The 20,841-nt window shown below is 35.4% G+C and overlaps 1 protein-coding gene and 1 non-coding gene across 27 annotated transcripts in view; both read left to right on the forward strand.

Annotated features, from left to right (window-relative positions):
- Positions 1–20,841, forward strand: part of Eif4g3 (eukaryotic translation initiation factor 4 gamma 3) — a 294,828-nt gene that overhangs the window by 106,553 nt on the left and 167,434 nt on the right. For all 26 annotated transcript variants that reach the window (XM_058571093.1, XM_058571091.1, XM_058571090.1 and 23 more), the window contains one exon: positions 6,010–6,138. The gene's annotated coding sequence lies outside the window, so the exon portion shown is untranslated. The remainder of the gene's footprint in view (positions 1–6,009; positions 6,139–20,841) is intronic.
- LOC124075444 (U6 spliceosomal RNA) lies at positions 16,475–16,578 on the forward strand. Its single transcript, XR_006846058.1, has one exon. It is a non-coding gene; the product is annotated as a U6 spliceosomal RNA (small nuclear RNA).

Genomic DNA, 20,841 nt, shown 5'->3' on the forward strand with positions numbered 1-20,841 from the left:
GAAAGCAGAGATGGGTAGCCATTCTTTCCAGTTCTCCATGGGTCCTAATTCCTGTGTTTACCCCTGGCCACTTTCCTCCATAATTCCTGCATGGTATTTATTTCCGTGGCTCTGTAGTCAAGAAAGAATGATCATGTTTAGGGAACTATTACTATTTGAATATTGTAGTATATGTTTGATAATTCTTAATTGGCCAGAATATTTGATGGAATTAGAAATAGGTTAGTGCTAGATACACCTAGCGACTCACCTTAGGTTGCACAATCATTAGGATTTACCTTAAATATTTCAAAAGGATCTTCAATTTATATTGGTGAACAGCAATTAAATATCATTGATATCATGGGAGACTGTCTTTAGGTAGCAGTCTAGAATGAAATTTCACTAGCACGCTGACGTTTTCACTAAATAAAAATTTCAGAGGTTTTCTTGCATCAGTGTTTCTTTTCTGAGATTCTTTCTACTCTGTTGAATAATAGTGTAACTAATAACAATGTAACCAATATTTTATTTCAGATATTAAGTAGATTGCTTGTTTTTGTCTTTAATCTTTTTTTGGAGGCTGGTGGGTTATGCATAAAACCGCACAAAACTTACGAGCAGAACTTAATAGTTTTAAAGCAGAAGCTGTATTCTCACCCTCTAATTAAAAAAAAAGATTCACCCTCTAGTTAATAAAATGAGCTAGGTGTGTGTTGGGTCACGCCTGTAATCCCAGTGGCTCTGGAGGCTGAGGCAAGATAGCTGGATCATAGGTAATTCAATTTTTAAATTTAGTAGCTAATGCCAAATTGTTTCCTAAAATGGTCAAAACAATTTATATTTCCAGAAGCATGTGAATGAGAATTCTGGAGGCTCCACATTATTGCCAGTGCAAGGATATTATCTATAGTGAATAAAAATATATCTTGGGCATATTATCTTTTAAATGTAAATATAATATACATTTTGAAAAATGGTTGATGATTTTGATTAGGATTAATATTTTATAGAAGATAATTTTTCTTAAACTTTGATTGTGGTTAGGTAGTTGCCAGAACCTATTCCTCTGCTTCCTGTCTCATAATTGAAATCCTTAGTCAAGTAGTACTTTTGGTTTTGACAAAGTACATTTTCTCTTTCGCTTAGACATACATACATCTGTCTCTGTCTGTCGGGATAGAACCAAGGGCCTCATGCATACTATGCAGTATCTCTATCACTCAGTCACATCCCCAGCTAGACATTTTGTTTTTTGTTCCCTGGGATTGAACCCAGGAGTACTTAACCACTGAGACCCATCCTGAGTCCCCTTTTAAAAATATTTTATTTTGCGACAGAGTCTTGCTAAGTATCGTGTCTTGAATTTGTCATCCTCTTGCCTTAGTCTCCAGGGTCATTGAGATTACAGGCTTGTGCCACCACTCCCTGTAGACATTTGCATTTCATGGAGCAATATAATACTTTAAAAAAGGATTCTCAAGGAGGGCTTTGAGGCACTAACTTGTAATCCCAGCAACTCTGGAGGCCTCAGCAGGAGGATTGTTAACTTCAAGGCCAGCTTCAATAATTTAACTAGATCCCTTAGCAAAGTGAGACCTTGTTTCAGAATAAAAAAATCAAAAGAGCTAGCTTCATGGTAAAGCACCCCTGGGTTCATTCTCAGTATCTTTATCCCATTCTCCCCCCAAAAAAGCATCTCAAGTAATTTTCAGAAAAAGAAACTTGACAAATACTAAATTTTATCAGTAATCGTTTTCATAGTTTTTGTTATTATATAAAGGTGCCTCTTAACAGATTTAACTAGTGTCTTTTTTCTTGTTTATTCTTGATTATTTTATATATTTATTTTAGTTGGTACCAATTTACATATTTAATGTTTTTTGTTCAATTATATAGCTTCATTTTCTGATTGCTTACCATTTCTAACTTTTTTTTTGTTCCTTCATGTGTAGTATTGTTGGATGTATCTTTAAGTTCCTAATTTCAATTTCCTAATTAAAGTTGAGATTATTTCCTTAGTGCGCATACCTCAAAATGGAATAACTGGGGGGGGGGATATAGCTTTGAGACAGTTATGACTCATTGCCCTATAGTTTTGGGGACATAGTAAACCTATTCATAGTATCCTATCTATATTCCATTTGCTTAGATCCTTGCCAATAATACATGAGCTGGTTTTTCTTCTTTTTTTACTTTTGCTAGTTTAATTGACATGCACTTTGCTGATTTAATGTTTGCTTATTTTAAATCAGTGGCATTTAAAAAAGTTTTCTATATTATGACTTCTTGTCCTGGGCAGATTTGATCATCAGTTGTTTTTTCAGTGTAAAATTGGAGAATTGATCTAACATGGATTTTATATAGCTGACTTCTTTGTTTTCCTTTTATGTCCACTTTATTATTATGTATTTTTTTACCAGTGTCTAAATATTTTACCTTTTATGTAATATAATATTGATGTTTTATATTACTGGAATATCAAAATGACTTGTTCTAAAATACATGGTAAGAATACATATTTATAAGCTTAGTTGGTGAGAAATTTGCTTTTTAGTGTTCATTTCCAGATAGTTTTCTAAAGTAGATGTTTAATTAGCAATCCAATTTTTTCCTTTGATGAGCTTTATATATGTTGTAATATATGGTAAATCTTGTGCTCTTAGAAAATAATGTTCACTCAAATTTAATAGCAAAGTTTTCCAATAAAATGATAATCAAAATTATTAAGAAGCAAGGAACAAAGTAGATTAACAATTATAAATCTTAATCTTTGAAATGCAAATTAAACGCAACTGAGATTTAATTTCCAGTCAGATTGGAAGTTATCAAAAATACATGTAACAATAAATGTTGTCAGAAGTGAGGAAAAAGGTATACTCATTCATTGCTAGTGGGACTGCAAATTGGTACAGCCACTGTGGAAAGCAATGGGGAGATTCCTCAGAAAACTTGGAATGGAACCACCATTTGACCCAGTTATCCCACTGCTTGGTATATACCCAAAGGACTTAAAAGCCACATACTGTAGTGACATGGCCACATCAGTGTTTATAGCAGTTCAGTTCACAATTGCTAAGCTGTAGAACCAACCTAGGTACCCTTTACCACGTGAATGGATAAGGAAAATGTGGTACATACACACAGTGGAATATTATCAGCCATAAGGAAGAATGAATTTATGGCCTTTGCCTGTAAATGGATGGAACTGGAGACTATCATAGTAAGTGAAATAAGCCAATCCCCCAAATCCAAAGGCTGAATAGTCTCTCTGATATGTGGATGCTGACTCACCGTGAGGGGAGGAAGGGGAGAAGGGGAGGTTCACTGGATTGGACAGAGCTGGGTGGGGGGAAGAGGAAGATCGGAATGGGAAAGAGTAGAATGAATCAGACCTAACTTTCCCATGTTCATATATGAATTACATGAGCATTGTAACTCCACATCATATACTACCACAAAAATGGGAAGTTATACTCCATGTATAAATACTATGTCAAAATACATTCTGCTGTCATGTTTAATTAAAAATTCAAAAAAATAATTTATAACTTAAAAAAAAAAAGTCTTAATCTTTGATTACAGATGTTAGCATCAATTGTGGCTCTGGATTCTAGCTAGTTTTATAGGAGTTCGTTTTAGCTTTGGAGTCAGGTACCTGAACCTAAAAGTGTGTTTTTGTTTAGAGATATATAAGGGATTCTAGGGCTTGATTACTAACAATTAGACTTCTATAGAGCTTCTGACTGAGGAAATTCTGGGAAAATCTAATGTCATTTGGAGACCACTTTGCTTTTCTTCCTGGACAGAGTTTTGAACTCTTGGATAGAATTTAGAAGATCTAAGAATTGAGATGAAAGAAATATCTAATATTGAATTTTAGCATTCTTTGAATTTTGAATGCAAACAACAGTTGCAGTGATATAAGACTAAAGAATATACATTACTACAGTATGAATTGGTCTTAATATTTTTATATCACTGCAGCTGCTTTTTGATTTATGATGGGATCATATCCCCCAAACCCATCACAAGTTTGTAAATATTTAAGATGAAAATGCTTTAAATAACCTAATGTTCTGAACATCATGACTTAGCACAGCCTTCCTTAAATGTACTTACATTAGCCTGCAATTCTGTAAAACCATGTAAAACAAAATTCTAATTTGGAATTGCACCTTGAATATCTTACATTAGCCTTCAGTTCTGTAAAACCATGTAAAACAAAATTCTAATTTGGAATTTGCACCTTGAATAGGATCAAACCCAGTGCCCCCCCAAAAAAGAACCAAACATGATTGACTACACAGAAAGTGAACATTATTGACTATGTGAACAACATAATAGTTGTATAGGCATGCTTTTGAGCTGTTATAAAGTAAAAATTTGAATGTGGAACCATTGCAAATTGAGGATTGTTTATAATTAGTTTTTCTTATCTCTCTCTTTTTTTAACTTCACACATTAAGAAACATGATTGTGTATTTTTTATTTTATACATTTAAAAACATGATTATGCCAGGCGCAGTGGCCCACACCTGTAATCCCAGTGCCTCAGGAGGCTGAGGCAGAAGGACCTTGAGTTCAAAGTAAAAGCGAGACACTAAGCAACTCAGTAAAAGCGAGACACTAAGCAACTCAGTGAGACCCTGTCTCTAAATAAAATACAAAAAAATAGGGCTGGGGATGTGGCCCAGTGGTTGAGTGCCCCTGAGTTCAACCCCCCCCCCCCCCGCCAAAAAAAAACATGATTATAAAAACATATCTGTATTTTCTGCTACATTGCCAGAGGGTTCCTGGCCCATCAAAATTAAGAACCATACTCTAGGTAGTGTGAGGTGGTACATGTCTGTAATTCTGTCTACTCCAATGGCAGAGGCAGGAGGACCACTAGTTTGAGGCCAGCCCTGGCAATTTGGTGAGACTGTGTCTCAAAATAAAATAAAAAGGGCTATGGATGTACTCAATAGTAAACAGTGTGCCGAGCATGTGTGAGGCCCAGTTCAATCTCCAGCACTGGGCATGAAAAAAAAAAGTTTCATGGAGAAAAGATTTTTTTCATGTTTAAAGAGTATAAAGTTGCCTAACATTCATGGAGGTTTGCCAAAATGTCATTGTTAATCTAGGTTGCTGTCAGGGAGAAGTGCCTGGTAAAATTGATTGCTATACTCTGGGAGTGACCCTAGTGAAGTAGTTTCTTATTGATCATGGTCTCATGGACAATTTATTGCCAGCAAGAAATGGAGAAAATATAATTCTGAGTACATAAAAGCATGCTAATTTTTTTGTGTTGTTGTTATATAAGTTCAACACCATTGCATTACATTAGAAAATATAAATGGGAAAAGAGATACATGTAATGCTTTAAGATTTTTATATTTTTTCCTTATAGAGCTTTTAAATATTGCATGTATGTATTTGTATATCTGTGAGCACACATGTAGGCAAACATGCATGGAGAAACATCTCTATGTATTTTTAGATAGACTTTTTTAAATTCAAAAATGAAATTGTGTTTTGTAATAAGTTGCCTCCTTTTAGGTTCAGTTTTATTGAGGTATTATTTCTATAGAGTAAAATTCACCCTTTTTTTCCCCCTGTGAATTTTAAGGAACACATAATCATGTAATTCTTACTAGTCAAGAGAAAAAAAGTTTTGTGACCTCCAAAAATCTCCTTGTGCTCTTTTTATAATCCTCTCCTTCACTGTAGCCATTTATTTCTTTTTTGTTCCTTTTACAAAATGGCTGTGTGAATTCTTTCACTTATTTTTCCTTATTAAACGTTAGGTTTTGATATCATACTTCAGGAATCTTGTATCAAATTTATGGAAATATTCATGTGTATTTTTTCTTAGAATTTAAATTTTTCATTTTTGAAAATTTAAGCCTTTATTCAGTTTGGTACTTATTTTAGTGTATCTTTTGAGTGGAAAACCCAGTTTTTAAAGATGAGTTAACTATTTTATCTGTATTTATTAGGATTGGGTTACTCATATAATTTTCTTACTAAATTTTGATTTCTTTACAGGTAACACAAGTAGCAAGACAGCCGGGACCCCCAACCCCTTCCCCTTATTCAGCACATGAAATAAACAAGGGGCATCCAAATCTTGCGGCAACGCCCCCGGGACATGCATCGTCCCCTGGACTCTCTCAAGTAAGAAAAACAGTTTTGGGGGGGGGGGGATTTTTTTTTTTTTTTTTTTTTTTCAGGTAAAATCAGCATTTCTGTTTTTCTAAAGCAGACCTTAGAACAGACTTTAAAGTAGTATTATAAAATATTTTTAGAGTAATTTCTGTTGGGTCTTTAGTATCTTTAGACATACCTCCCATTTAGTTTCAAATATTTATTTTAGTTTGGAGTGATTGAAAACTGCCATTGATATTTAGTTTTCCTTTTTTATTGTTTAACAAATTAAGAATGTGATTCTAAAGTTCATTGAAAATATCTTTACAGACATGGGTTTCTTTTCTATGTTTAATCTGTTGTAGTCTTCCTACCTCAATTTTTTTCCTACCTGGAACTTTTTTTCCCCCCGAGTAACTTTAATGGGAGTTTTTGTATGTTGCTTTGGTTTTTGATTTTGTAGGTAGATAATTTGAATTTGTTAGGCTTAAGTTTTTGTTCAGACATTCAGCAACTGGTTGAAGAAGCTATGTCTCTGGTTCTCTTTCATTTTAAGTTTTTCTCAAGATACTCTTTTTCTTGCCCCATCCCTCCATCACATGCCTATTTGGGTTTCCTTTTGATTAAGACCTCTCTGGTTATGAAGTATCCTGTTGGAACGTGGAGAGAGACAAGCCAATAACCTTGACTTGTTCTGTTTGAGATTGTCAGTATTACATGTAAGAGTGGCTATTTTTAATAATAAAAATTATTTTTGTGTCATTTTTAATTTTCGCTGTAATATTTTAGGACTTTTAGATCTGTGAAATAGTATGAGACAATTGAAATTACTTAAAACGATTATAAAACTGATGTTAAGTTAGGCGCCGAAAATAATGAAGGTTTATATTATAGCATGTTTAGAAAAGGAATTCCAACTGTCAGACCATGACTGGTGTAGCTCTTTTTTTTTTTTTTTTTGAAATTTTTTCCTTAGTTGTAGTTGGACACAATACCTTTATTTTATTTATTTATTTTTATGTTGTGCTGAGGATCAAACCCAGTGCCTTGCACATGCTAAGTGAGCACTCTATTGCTGAGCCACAACCCCAGCCCCTGGTCTATCTTTTTTAAGTAATATATGAATTAATTTGTCATGGTTAGTACTATGCTTAAATTCAGCCCATATCAGTCTAGTATAATTGTGAGTTTTAAATATTGAAAGCAAAACCAAAGGAATTCTTAGTTGTTTAAATGAGGCTCTTGTGTTGGTTTCTGTATCACTGAGTGGAGGCACCCGACCTGTAATTAAAGTATATTAGGCCTTAGTCTCATCAGGAAAGGTAAACCTCTTAAATAATTGTAATTAAGTTGAATACAAAAAGTGCAACATAAGGAATTATTAAATCAAATTGGGGTTTGGAATAGTGATGGATTGACTAAAAGGAAAGAACTCTCAAGAATGTAAGAATAGTAGATGTATGGAGTAGCTGCTTCTATTAGGGCTAAGGTAGACTCTTCCTTTTTAATGCTGATATCAAAGCTGTTGGTCCTTCCTTTGGAAATTTCTCAAAATTTGCCCTGTAGAAGATTTGGAAAGCTTCCTTCTTTACCACTAATAATCTGTAGCAACGAGCTACTGCAGTGTATGCTGGACCAAGGCTTTTACAATATGTCTGCCAAAGATAATTCAGATAACATTTCTGGGTCATGAGTGCCAGTTGGTAGAGCTGTTTGTGTTGCGACCTAGACTTGCTGCATAAGTTTATTTTGTCCTCTTCCTTACTCAAAATTGGAATTTGGTCACGATAACAATGGCAAATACAGTATACATTGTCTTGTACCTTTTTCCCCTTTATGTTAGATAGTGTTAGGGTCAAGACTGTTCCTCTTAAACTAAAGTCTGGACTCTTAGGAAGGGGCATGGCGGGTCTTTCTAAGTAGCATTGGTGTCATGTCAAGACAGTAAAACTTACTGGAAATCTACTGTCTGGAACTCACCAGAATTCTTCCTTCTATGGTGCTGAGGGAAAACTGTTTGCAGGGAGGTTTCTTAAAAGAGGCTGTCTGCTGCAGACCTGCAGGAGAGTACTAGGAATGCCTTTTGGCTGCCGGAGACCACTGCCTGCTGTGCAAGGCAACAGAAGCCTAGCACTGAATGGGAGCTGATCACAGGAGAAGCTAAATTTTGGAGCTGCTATCTGGGCTGCAGGAGCCTTTTGCTAAGTCCATGGAAACCAAGAAGCAAAACCCACTCTTCTTGCAATATTGCTACAATGCCCTCTACTGGAAAAAATTTGACATTGTGTCAGTCGAAATGTCAAAATATTTATAGAGCACAGATCCATTTTCACACCACTGGCAAAAAGGGTGAATTTTGAGCTGAAAGGCTAGCAACTGCTAATTGGCATATAGGGGAAAGAGTTTTTTCCATTTGAAATTCTTTACTGTTTCAAATTGTGATTTAACCCAAGTGTGTGCCCCAAAGCACTAAAGTTTTCTGAATGCCAGGACATCATCTGTCTCCTTACAATTTTTTAACATAATAATAGGGTAATAGGGTAAGGAAGGCTTTTTTTTTTTTTATTCCCTTAAATTGTCATACTTGACAAAATGGAAAGTTTTGTGGAAAACTCAGTGTTTCTAAGTTTAACAGTTTAAACGGTTCATGGATCATAATGAAAAGCAGGACTTTGAAAATAGAGTAGAGAGGATTCCAGGCTTGGAGTCAGATAGACACTTTTTGGTTTTATGATATTGAATAAATTACATAGCGGGGTATTGGAATTTTACTATTTTCTGAAAGAGTTATTATGATTATATAAAATTCTGTCTCAGGACAAAATACACTAAATATGAGTAAGTGATGTTTTTTGTTTTGTATATATGTGTGCATGTGCTTTTGTAGCCTTGTCTGCTAACTCTTCTATTTCTGTCTAGTATTAGTGTGAAACTCAGAAACTGTCCCCAAGAGTTGGACCTGTCTTTGAAGTCTTTGCCTATTCCTGATAATAGGATAAAAGTAGGACCAAGCTTCGTCATTTTCTCTTGGTGATAATGTTTTTTATTATTGTGAACAAACTATTAGATACAAATCAACTGAGGAGAAAGTAACAAACTAATTTTTAGTCACATGCCCTTTTTCAATATGACATTCTTCTCTGTCTCTCTGAATTAATCCTTTTATACAGAATAGCCGACAGAGGGCTGGAAACATAGCTTAGTGGTAGAGCTCTTGTCTACCATGCTGGAAATGGTAGAGCTGTGAAAAACAAAACAAGCCAGGCATCCCAATAAAATAGCTCCTTACTTATAATATTCAATGGTTTACACGAAATTATTCTATTAGGTTCTTTTTTTATTTTTATTTTTTTTTTTGTAGTTGTAGATGGGCAGAATGCCTTTTATTTTATTTGCTTATTTTTATGTGGTGCAGAGGATCGAACCCAGTGCCTCATGCATGCTAGGCAAGCGCTCTACCACTGAGCCTCAGCCCCAGCCCCTATTCTATTAGGTTCTAAGTGAAAGAAACTATAATGAGGAAAAGTGAATTACATAACTTTGAAACATAAAAGACAAAAATGTAGAAAATTGTTCCCAACTTCCTTTTTTTAATATGTGTTTGATGGACCTTTATTTTATTAATTTATTTATATGTGGTGCTGAGAATCAAACCCAGTGTCTTACACATGCCAGGCAAGCGCTCTACCACTGAGCCACAACCCCAGCCCATCCCAGCTTACTTTTTACATTTTGGTAACAATAGACGATTCATCTACTTATTTCCCTAAAATTCTATTTTACACATGCACATGCGTGCCAAAAGCACCTGCCTAGTTTTAAGGCTTTTATGTGTATTTTCTTTTTTGTTACTTCACTTGTCATTCATTCTTTAAGCACCCCGTCCCTTTTTATTTAGTCAAAGTCAGACATTAGATTTTTATAGGTTAATAGTTAAAATGACATTGTCAAACTGTAACATGGTAAGATAATAAAATATTTTTAGGTGTGGATTCTTACTAGGTGCCCTGAAAGAATAGCACTTCAGCACTTAGGAAAGGGCATGGCGTGTCTTTCTAAGTATGTCCTTACTTTAGGATGGTAAAGAATTTAGTTGGTTGCAGTGACACATGCCTGTAATCCCGGTGGTTTTCAGGTTGATGCAGAAGGATTTTTAGTTCAAAGCTAGCTTCAGCCACTTAGTGAGGCCCTAAGCAACTTAGTGAGACCCTGTCTCTAAATAAAATATAAAAAGGGCTGGGGATGTTGCTCAGTGGTAAAGTGCACCTGGGGTCAATCTCTGCCTCCCACCCCCCCCCAAAAAAAAAAAAAAGAATTTAAGCTATTTTTGGGTGTAGATCTCAGAGGGTACCTTCCTGGAGAAGTACACACTGCTTGGAAGTAAGGAGTCCCAACCTTCCAACCATTATTTCAGACTTAACCATGTGGAAGTTTCTATCAATTCCCTCATTTCCTCTTTGTAAATAAGAGGTATATACCAGATGTGTTAAATGGATTTTGAATTTCCCTTAAGATATCCATGGACTTAGGAAACCAGCTTCAATGTAAACAGTTATCAGTGTGAAATTTTAAATTCTAGATTTAAAATAAACTATAGTATATTGCATTGTTTCGTTCTGTCTTTAAAATGTGTATATATCAGAACTTTATTCAGATTATTTGAATTACTCATGTAGTTACAGAAAAAGTTGAATCAATTGTTTAATTGGTGATGCATGTGTACTTTAACATAGTTAATTTTCACAAACAGACTAAACTGTAACTGATTACCTGCTTAATCAACATCTAGATTTTTTCTTCTTTCTCTTGATCTTCCTGTCTAGACATTTGAGCTTTAGGAGTTATGCTTGCAGGAATCAATGAGAAGACATGCTGAGAATTATGCCAAACAAGCTGGGTGACTTTTTTTTTTTTTCCTTTTCCTCCCCTGTCTACTAGTTTGGAAATTTCATTTGATTTCTTTTTTTCTTTTCTTGGAGATCAACTTAGTCATGTTATGTAGCAAACTGAGATGGTGTATACTGTGTAATTCAATGATTAGAGTATTTTCTATGGAAATACTCAGCAAAGTACTTTTTCTCCCAGGTATAATGATTAATCATGATATTTATTTTAACACTGTAGTTTTCATCAGTAGTGGAGAATGAGTTTCTAAAGACTCTGCACAAGGTCTTTTGCTTTTTCAGACTTTATTTTCATTTTGGGGATCTTTTTTTTTTTTTTTTTTTTTTTAAAAGCAGTTTTGGGGGTAACTATCCTTTTTCCCCATCTTTTTTTTTTTTTTTAAGAGAGAGTGAGAGACAGTGAGAGAGAGGGAGAGAGAGAGAGAATTTTTAATATTTATTTTTTTTAGTATTTGGCGGACACAACATCTTTGTATGTGGTGCTGAGGATCGAACCCGGGCCGCACGCATGCCAGACGAGCGCGCTACCGCTTGAGCCACATCCCCAGCCCCTCATTTTGGGGATCTTATACTAAGAAAAAAGTCTGTGCTGCCTTGCCGTGTCATTGACTATTGTAGCCTTGCAAGGTGTATTTTTTTTACTATTAAGATGAATTTTTATTTTACTTCATGTAAGTTTTTGAACTATATTTGTATCTTATGTGTCCTTTCCTTTATTTTTGAAGAAAATAAATTTTGAGTTTGATAGCTATGACAAATAACCTTGCTAACCAGTATAAATAAGAGTGAACATTAGTTTTATTCTTTTTTTAGTTATAGATGGACACATACCTTTATTTTATTTATTTATGTTGTGCTGAGGATCGAACCCAGTGCCCCACATATTCGAGGCAAGCACTCTACCACTAAGCCACAACTCCAGCCTTTGGTTTTATTTTTAATCACCCTTTTGTTATTGAAGTGGATGAATTTTGAATTTACTTCAAAAATTTTATATATATATATATATATATATATATATTTTTTTTTTTTTTTTCCTTTTTTCTTTTTGAGGGGGAGGAAGACCAGGGATTGAACTTGGGGCACTCAAATAGCACCAGTCCTATTTGTATTTTATTTAGAGACAGGGTCTCACTGAGTTGCTTAGTGCTTCACTTTTTGCTGAAGCTGGCTCCTGAGCTGCTGGGATTACAGACGTGGACCACTGCACCCAGCCAAAATTCATACTTTTAATGTTCCCTTTCCACACTTTGAAATGTATTCTGGCCATCTAAGTGTCTGAGTTGAATGGTGTTCGAAAGCCATATTCAGGGAACATGGGGATTTGGTATCACCTTGGGTATCTGCACTACTGACTGCATTGAGTGCTTTGTTAGTGCCTAATTCTGTTTAGTTGTTTTCAATTGATAATATGCAAGTGTACTTAAAAATTTACTTCTTGTTGAAAATTTCTTCAAATATTATCATCAGACACTTTATAAGTAACTAACCTTTGCAAATGTCATTATTGCGAAGTAAGTTAGAAGGTGTATAAAATATCCAAATCATTTATTCTTGTCATATGCTAAAGAATAGTGGTAAACACTTCTAAGTTTTGTTAGTTAATTCTCTAATCCAATGTTTTATTTTATTTTAATGTGGCAACATTGGATTAGAGAATTTCAGTTCTCTTTTGTCATTTTTTGTTTTTATTAACAACAGCTGCAACTGTATTTATAAAGTAGGACTTCATCAAATGTTTTCCTGTTAGATGTTTCATCTTTTATGCAGTCTTGGGTCTTTTCTGAAATGTGCCTAGAGCAGTTTTTGTATGCTGATTATGCTTTACTTTGTTTTGCATGTAACTAGCAAACAATTTCAGTGATTTAAAATTTTTTTTTTCTTTGTTTAGTGCAATTATTATTCAAACTAGTCCCCTTAAACCAAGGTTTAAAGGTTCTGTTGGGCAAATTTGCAAGGGTAGAATCCTTATTTTACACATTTAAGTATTAATTCAACATTTTTTTTAGATTTTATAAGAATAAAATTGTAATTTCATAAGTATTTTTTGTCTTTGATGTAAGCTCAGTTTTTTTATTGGTGATGTTCATTTTCATCTAAATTCTATCAGGGCAAAAGAGATTTAGAATTTTGTTTCTTTTGTATTTGAAGAACTGTTTCTTTTGTATATAATTGAAAGATTCCTTTTGATTTCTGTTCCTATCACCTACTATGAAAAACATCTCTCAGCTTTTCCCTTGCAAGTTTACCTCTTTGGAAAATCACACTTACTGCTCCTAAATTTGAGGGGAAACTCACTTTAGTACTGCCAATTCTGTTTTTAAAAATCTGATTGTGGCATTCAGGGTTGTTTATTTATGTTTTTGAAAATTGATATTTCAATTAGGCTAGAGAAATTAGCACGTGCCAGTAAATTTCGGGATGGGAAATAGAACAGGTACTTTTTATGCATGAGTTTGTTCGTTGTTTGTGGTGCTGGGGAACAAACTCTTGGCCTTACATATGCTAGGCAAATGCTTTACCGCTGAAGTGCATCCTCAGCCCCAGAACAGCTAAGTTTTATATATAATTAGGAAGTTGGGTAATTAGACTGTTCGATTAAAAGTGCTTCTGACATTTCTGACAGAAATACATATTTCATGTATGTATGGATTTGGAGAACTGTGAGGTATAGACAGGACTCTGGGGGACAGGTCAGCAGAGGGTGTAAGTACCATAAAAAGGTAGATGGCAGATGGATATATATGCTTATCCAGATTAAATGGGGGAAGGGCAGTGTGCAATTTGCAGAGATGTAGGAGAGGGGAGAAGATAAGCTTCATACAGAATTATTTGTTTTAGGCTGGGGTTGTGGCTCAGTGGTAGAACACTTGCCCAGCATGTGTGAGAGGCACTGTGTTCGATCTCATATATGTTTGTTTTATAAGAATAAGATAAAAGGTTTACACTACCTTCCTAACTACAGATATGGTATTTTAAAAGTTATCTGTCTTTATAGAACTAAATATTATCAATTTCCATGAATCAGCATTAAATGAAAAGCAGAGAACACAAATCATTTTGCATGGTACTTTTAAATTCCGTCAATGAATAGTGGAGAGGTTTAGTTGCATTTAGAGCAAGTGGAATCAGTTAACTGTAAAGAATGAATACTAGAGAGGTAGAGGTGACTATTGTGAGACTGTTAACAGTTTATTTTACAAACTAACAAACTTGTCTTAATGCATAAATTTGTTTCCTTTTTTTTTTTTTTTTCCTCCTTAAATGTCTTTTCTATTCACTGTTCGTGGTTATTTTGTGTGTCTGGGTAGCAGGGATTGAACCCAGATGTGCTTAACCACTGACCACCCCACCCCACCCCACCCCCGCTCCTTTAATTTAAAATTCTCTGTTTTAAAATTTTTTTCACTAAGTTGTTGAACCTGGTCCCGAATTTGCAAACCTTCTGCCTTAGCTTCCTGTGTTACTAGGATTCTAGGCTTGCTCTACTGTGCCCTGCTAATGCCAGTGACTTTTTATTTTTTTAAATAATGGGGATTGAACTGAAAGCTGCCTAACCACTGAGTCACATCCCCAGCCCTTTTTTATATTTTATTAGAGACAGGGTCTCACTGAGTTTCTTAGGGCCTCACTAAGTGGCTGAGGCTGGCTTTGAACTTGTGATTCTCCGGCCTTAGCCTCTTTAGTGCCACCAGGCCAGGCTCAGTGATTCTTAATTTTAGACAGTATGCCATAGTAGCAAAGACTTTATTAATCCTATTATCTTATTTTGGTACCAGAGATTGAATTCAGGGGCACTCAACTAACGTATTTTTTATTTTATTTAGAGATAGGGTTTCACTGGATTTGCTTAGCACTAGGCTTTCGCTGAGGCTGGCTTCAGATTCGCAGTCCTCTTGCCTCAAACTCCCGAGCCGCTGGGATTATATGCCTGCACCATTGCTCCTGGCTAATCCAATTCTTATAACTCTTTATTACCTATAAAATTGCACATCGTGTTTTACAGTTAATTTTTCAATTTTGGTCTGTTTATTACAGATAACATGACAACCCAGTTATTTGAGCAGGCAGTCATGGCCAGCATTTGTCAGTTTTGTCAAAAAAAAAAAAAAAAGTAAATTACACTATTTCAAATTGCCGGGGGTTGTTGGTACATGAATTTTTAATACACACCAAATGATTTTATATAGGAGATGCTGAAGTAATCTAGAAATTAATACCTGTAGGAAGCAGGTGACAGTCATAGAGCTGAGGTAGTGAAAAAAAGAAATTGTGGTGTTGCCCTAACCTAGGAGTTTGGAGGGTAGGCACTTTAGGACTCTTGTTCTGACCTCTGTTAATGGAGTCACTGTAGGCTGGTCCCCTACACCAGAAACTCAGTAGGCAAGAGACTGAGATGAGGCTGGCACTTTGCTGCTGCCATTTCTCAATGGGTGTGAGAGGCATGGTTGTAGGGGTCCTAATAGAACTGGTATGTGGCACCATACTGACATAGGGTTAGAGCACCCTCCCATCTGGCAGATGGGGGACAGCTGAGAGTAGTGAAGTAATTGGGCAAATAATTGTAAAAGGATATGTAACTTCCTTAGCTGATAGGAATCAGAAAATCCCAGTGAATTTTTTTACAAGCCAGGAAAGGGGAAATACAGAGAAAATGTGATAAGACAGCAGGACTGACACATATTGGTAGCAGTGATAATGACAAAATTTAATTCCCCATTTAAATAGTTACTCAGATTGGTCATAAAGTAAAATCTAGGTATATGCATTTAAACATGACACTGAAAGGTGGAAACAAAAGCATTCACAGGAATGAATAAAATGAATAAAAATAAAATGAAAGTAGGTATAAGCCACCTGTAGAGGTCAATGTAGAATGCAAGGTCAATATTTAGTGTTGGGACCTTTACAGAAGAAAGTTGTCAACCTCTGGCATATCTGCAAACTTTTTCTCTGTAAAGGGTCAGATAACAAATATTTTGGGTTTTGTAGTTTCCTTAAATATGCAAACACTTTTCTTAGCTAGCCTTACAAAAATATGTACAAAGGACTATAGTTTGCTATCCCCTAATATAAATTGACACAGTAAACTCATACACACACACACACATACATGAAGGATACATATATATGAGAAATAGAAATTTTGTGCACATTCAACTAAGATATAGATTGTTCATCATGATGTTTAAATGATTGGTATCATTTAAACATCATGATGAACAAACTTTTTTTTTTTGGTACTGGGGATTGAACTCCAGGGCACTTAACTACTGAGTCACCTCCCAAGCCCATTTTTTATATTTTATTTAGAGACAGGGTCTCACTGAGTTGCTTAGTAAGTCGCTTTTGCGGAGGCTGGCTTTGGACTCGCAATCTCCTGTCTAAGCCTCCTGAGCTGCTGGGATTACAGGCGTGCACCACTGTGCCCAGCATGATGAACAAATTTTTAAAATGTGAAGGTGCTTGCTTTCATAACACATGTACTAAAATTGGAAAATCACAGAGATTGGCATAACCATTTTGCAAGAGTTTCACACAAATTTGTGAACTGTTCCATATTTTTCAAAGTGAACTTCACTGTTAATGTATAAGTATATTACACTAATAGAGACATTAAAAATTATATAAAGAACTTTAAAATAATTGAAGATATTTGAACATCATGTTTAGGAAAGCTTTAAAATTATATGGATACATTTTACGATAAAATATAAACGACTGGATAATTTAAAAGACGTGTTTTAGTGGCATTTCTCATTCAACTAAGACAATGCTATTTTTCCCCTAGATACTCATGGACTTTTGCAAAATTTGATCACTTTTTGGACTACAGAGGAAAATGTTAAATTCTGATCATATTTATATTTTTTTCTGAATATACTTGTAATAGCTTAACAACAAAAGAAGAAAAATTTATTTAGAAATATGATTAAATTAAAACTGAAGATATGCAATATTTAGAAATGAATGGCAGACAGCATTTGTTTTTTCTTTCTATTTTTGCAGTCCTGGGCAGTAAACATAAGGCCTCACAAATGCTAGACAGTATTTTAATATGAAATTTGCGTGAAACTACTAATGTGTTACTAAGACAAAAATGTGTGTGTAACCTATAGGTGTCTTCAAAGATAAGAAAATTTGTAAATGATTAATCCAGCGATTTGAGTGGAGAACTATTTCACTCTAAGGTCAGGATTATAAATTTTTTCTCAGGTATACTCACGCTAGCTTCTTTTCTTTTTTTTTGGGGGGGGTACCAGGGAAACTTGACTATTGAGCCACATCCCAAACCCATTTTGTATTTTATTTAAAGACAGGATCTCACTGAGTTGTTTAGCACTCCGCCATTGCTGAGGCTGGCTCTGAACTTGAGCAGATCCTCCTATCTCAGCCTCCTCCTGAGCCGCTGAGATTATAGGTGTGCACCATTGTGCCCAGTTTCATGCTTCTTATTCTGAGAGTTTTCATGGACAATACTAGCTATAAATGCCACAGTGATGTGTTTTAATATAAGCAGTCAAGATTTTTATCGATTTGGTTAATTACCCTGAAAATATCTTCAGCTTTGAACACAGTGCTAATGCCCTGTGTTGTTTATATAACCAACTTGTTGATGGTGTCAAAAATTTTATATGCCTGTGGGAGGGTGGGAGCGATAGGGATATCACAAATGATGACTGATCTAGAGCATATTTTCAGAAGTATTGACCATTTGTTTTTGGAAATATGTTTATCAAAGCCCTTTGGTGCCCATTGCAGTGGCACAGGCCTATAATCCCAGAGAATCCTGAGCCTGAGGCAGGTGGATTGCACGTTTGAAGCCAGCCTCAACAATTTAGCAGGGCTCTGTCTCAAAAAAATGAAGGGCTAGGGTTGTAGCAGAGCACCCCTATTTTTAGTCAGTAGTATGTGGGCGTGGAGGAAGCCCTTTGCCTATTTTTAAAAAATCTGAATGATTTATATTTATTTATTTATTTTTGTTGAGTTTTAGGAGTTCTTTATACATTCTGGATTGCAGTTCCTTATAAGTTATATGATTTACAAATATTTTTTACCATCTTGCCTTGCATCTGTTTTTAAGTGTTTTTGCACAGGTTTTTGATTTTGATGAAGTGTAATTTCTCTTGTTTTTTCTTTTGTTTATGATTTTATTCATAACATTGATAAGAAACCATTGAGAACTTTCTTGGTGTTCACCTCTAGAAGTTTTATACTTTTTTATTATTGTTGTTGTTGTTGTAGATGAACACAATGCCTTTTTAATTTTATTCTATTTATGTGTGGTGTTGAGGATTGAACCCAGTGCCTCACACATGCTAGACAGGCACTCTACCACTGAGCAACATCCCCAGCCCCAGAAGTTTTATACTTTGGTGTAAATCTTATTTTTAGGTCTATGATTCCTATTTATTTACTACTTATTATTATTTTTTCTTTTTAGATACACATTTTGTGTTTCATTGTTGCGTTAATTTTTATGTTTGTGTAAGGTGTAAGGTGAGGACCCAGTCTCATTATTCCTGAAAGTGTACACACACCCAGTTTTCCAGCACTATTTGTTAAAGAGTGTCCCTTCCCTACTAAGTAATCTTGTTGAAAATCATTTGATCATATCTGCAGAGTTTATTTCTGGGCTTTCTGTTCTTTTCCTAGTAGTCTGTATGTTGTATTAATGCTGGTGCTGTCCTGATTTGATTGCTGTAGCTTTGCACGGATTTAATATCCCTTATCTGAAATATTCAGAACCAAAATTGTTTCAGATTTTGGAGTTTTTGCCTGGAACATGGTGTAGAGTACTGAGTTTTTGGATTTGGTAATATTTTGGAGTATTTACTGGTTGAGAATGCCTAATCTGAAAATCTGAACTCTGAAATACTCTGAGTCCACGTTTTGGATTTTGGATCTGTATAGAAAAAAACAAGCTCAGACTTGATTTCTTCTACTATATATACTCTAACAACAAGAGTACTTCTGACGCTGTGTAGGTGTTTTCCCCCCATCCTCCAGGCATGCAATTCAGTTCTGTTGTAGACAACAACTGGTTACCTCTATTTAAGGTCAGTTCAGTCATTTATTTAGGTGGAGGAGCCTCAGATATCTTAGATTGAGGGCATAGTTGCTGAACTGATCCCACTGCAGTTCCAGTCTAAAGCTTGTGAATCCTGAAACTGACAATAAATTGGGGTTCCTAGAACACCGTCTTAAGATCTGATAATTTGATAGAGAGGCTTATAGAACTAAGCGAGACATTCTATTTAGATTCGCCAGTTTTATTGTAAAGGATATTTTAAAGACCCAAACAAGCAGCCAGATGAAGAGATACACAAGGTAAGGTGTGGATGGGTCTCCAGATTCTATCCCCATCTAGTTGGGGTGAACCACCCTTCTGATTCAAGTATGAGTTCTCATTCACCTTCCTGTAAGCCTTCACATGTTTGACTGTCCAGAAGTTCTCTGAACCATGCTGTTTTGTGTTTTATGGAGACTTCATTACACAGGAATTACTGCATATGTGCTGAAATGTGATTGGATGAAAAGGATATGATCTGCTGAGTGCTGGTAATTCTAGCTACTCAGGAGATCAAGATGAGAGGATTGTGAGTTTGCGCCCATCCTGGGTGACTTGGTCAAACCCTGCCCCAAAACAACAACAAAAAAGGGCTGGGAATGTAGGTCAAAGATCTGTGTAAGGTATCCTTAACCCTTCAAACACACACACACACACACACACACACACACACACACATAATTTAATGCTGATAGACCGGATGAGAATCCCAGAAGATGGAGAATCCCATATCGAGGCCTGTCCGGGTTCTTTTGTATTCCTTCCTCCTTATGGGGCAGAACCCTTTTCTATTATGAGGGTCTTAATTTTCTGTGAGACAAGGTAGGTCAGTCAGCAGCCGCCAGGAGGATGGGGAAGGAGGGAAGAGACTTAAGGGTTTCCCTGATCGGCCTTGTGTAAGAAAAATTCTAGTTTCTATAGTTTGTCTTGGGGAGAAAAAGGTACATGTGAAAGGGGACAGAAGACAAGAAAGAGACTCTTTGCTTTCTGGGCCTCAAAGTATCCAAACATTTTTCTAGTCACTTAGGAAATAATAAAGGCTATGAGCCAGGAACCATGGATGACCCTCCCTGCTATATGTATATATATGTCACATTTATCCCAGGAGTATTTTGGACTTCAGATTTTTGAATTAGAGGTACTCAACTGACAGGAAAGTTTGAAATCAAAGTGAGACTTTCAATATTTTCTTGCATTTTTAAGATTGTTTGGCTCTTTGGTATCCCTTGCAATTCCATATGAATATTTAGATGGGTTTTTCTATTTTTGCAAAATTTGTTGTTCACGTTTTGATAGGAATTATTTTAGTGTATATCAGAAAGGGCACCACATTTCCCCCCTAATTAGATGAAGAAGGAATCATTGCTTACAGGTGGAATTAAGTACTTTGATGTAGGTATGTTCTTCAGTATATAGGTAACTTAAAAATCTCTTCTGAATTACTAGATGTAAGAAGAACACATCATTTTTGTCCTTTGGTTTTTGGAAACAAAAACTCTAAAATGTATTCTCCTTTGAGGTTTGATGAGCTTGCCCTAAAGTTCATTTCAATTAAATAAAGAATCTTGTACCACAAGATTAAAATGAAGTTCCATGTCAATGTGTGAAAGCGTCTAAATGTTCTACATGGGAAGTAAATTTCCTTTCATTTGTAAATCCTGGGATCAAAAGAAATTGTGATTCCCATGGGCTAGAATTCTAGGTTTTTCTTCAGTGTGGAATGTCTACTTTGTTATTTTCTTGGATCTTCTGTTAAAT

This window comes from Marmota monax, unplaced genomic scaffold, assembly GCF_021218885.2.
Source record: "Marmota monax isolate L192 unplaced genomic scaffold, Marmota_monax_Labrador192_F-V1.1 WCK01_AAM20220418_F8-fsc00008, whole genome shotgun sequence".
NCBI lineage: Eukaryota > Metazoa > Chordata > Mammalia > Rodentia > Sciuridae > Marmota > Marmota monax.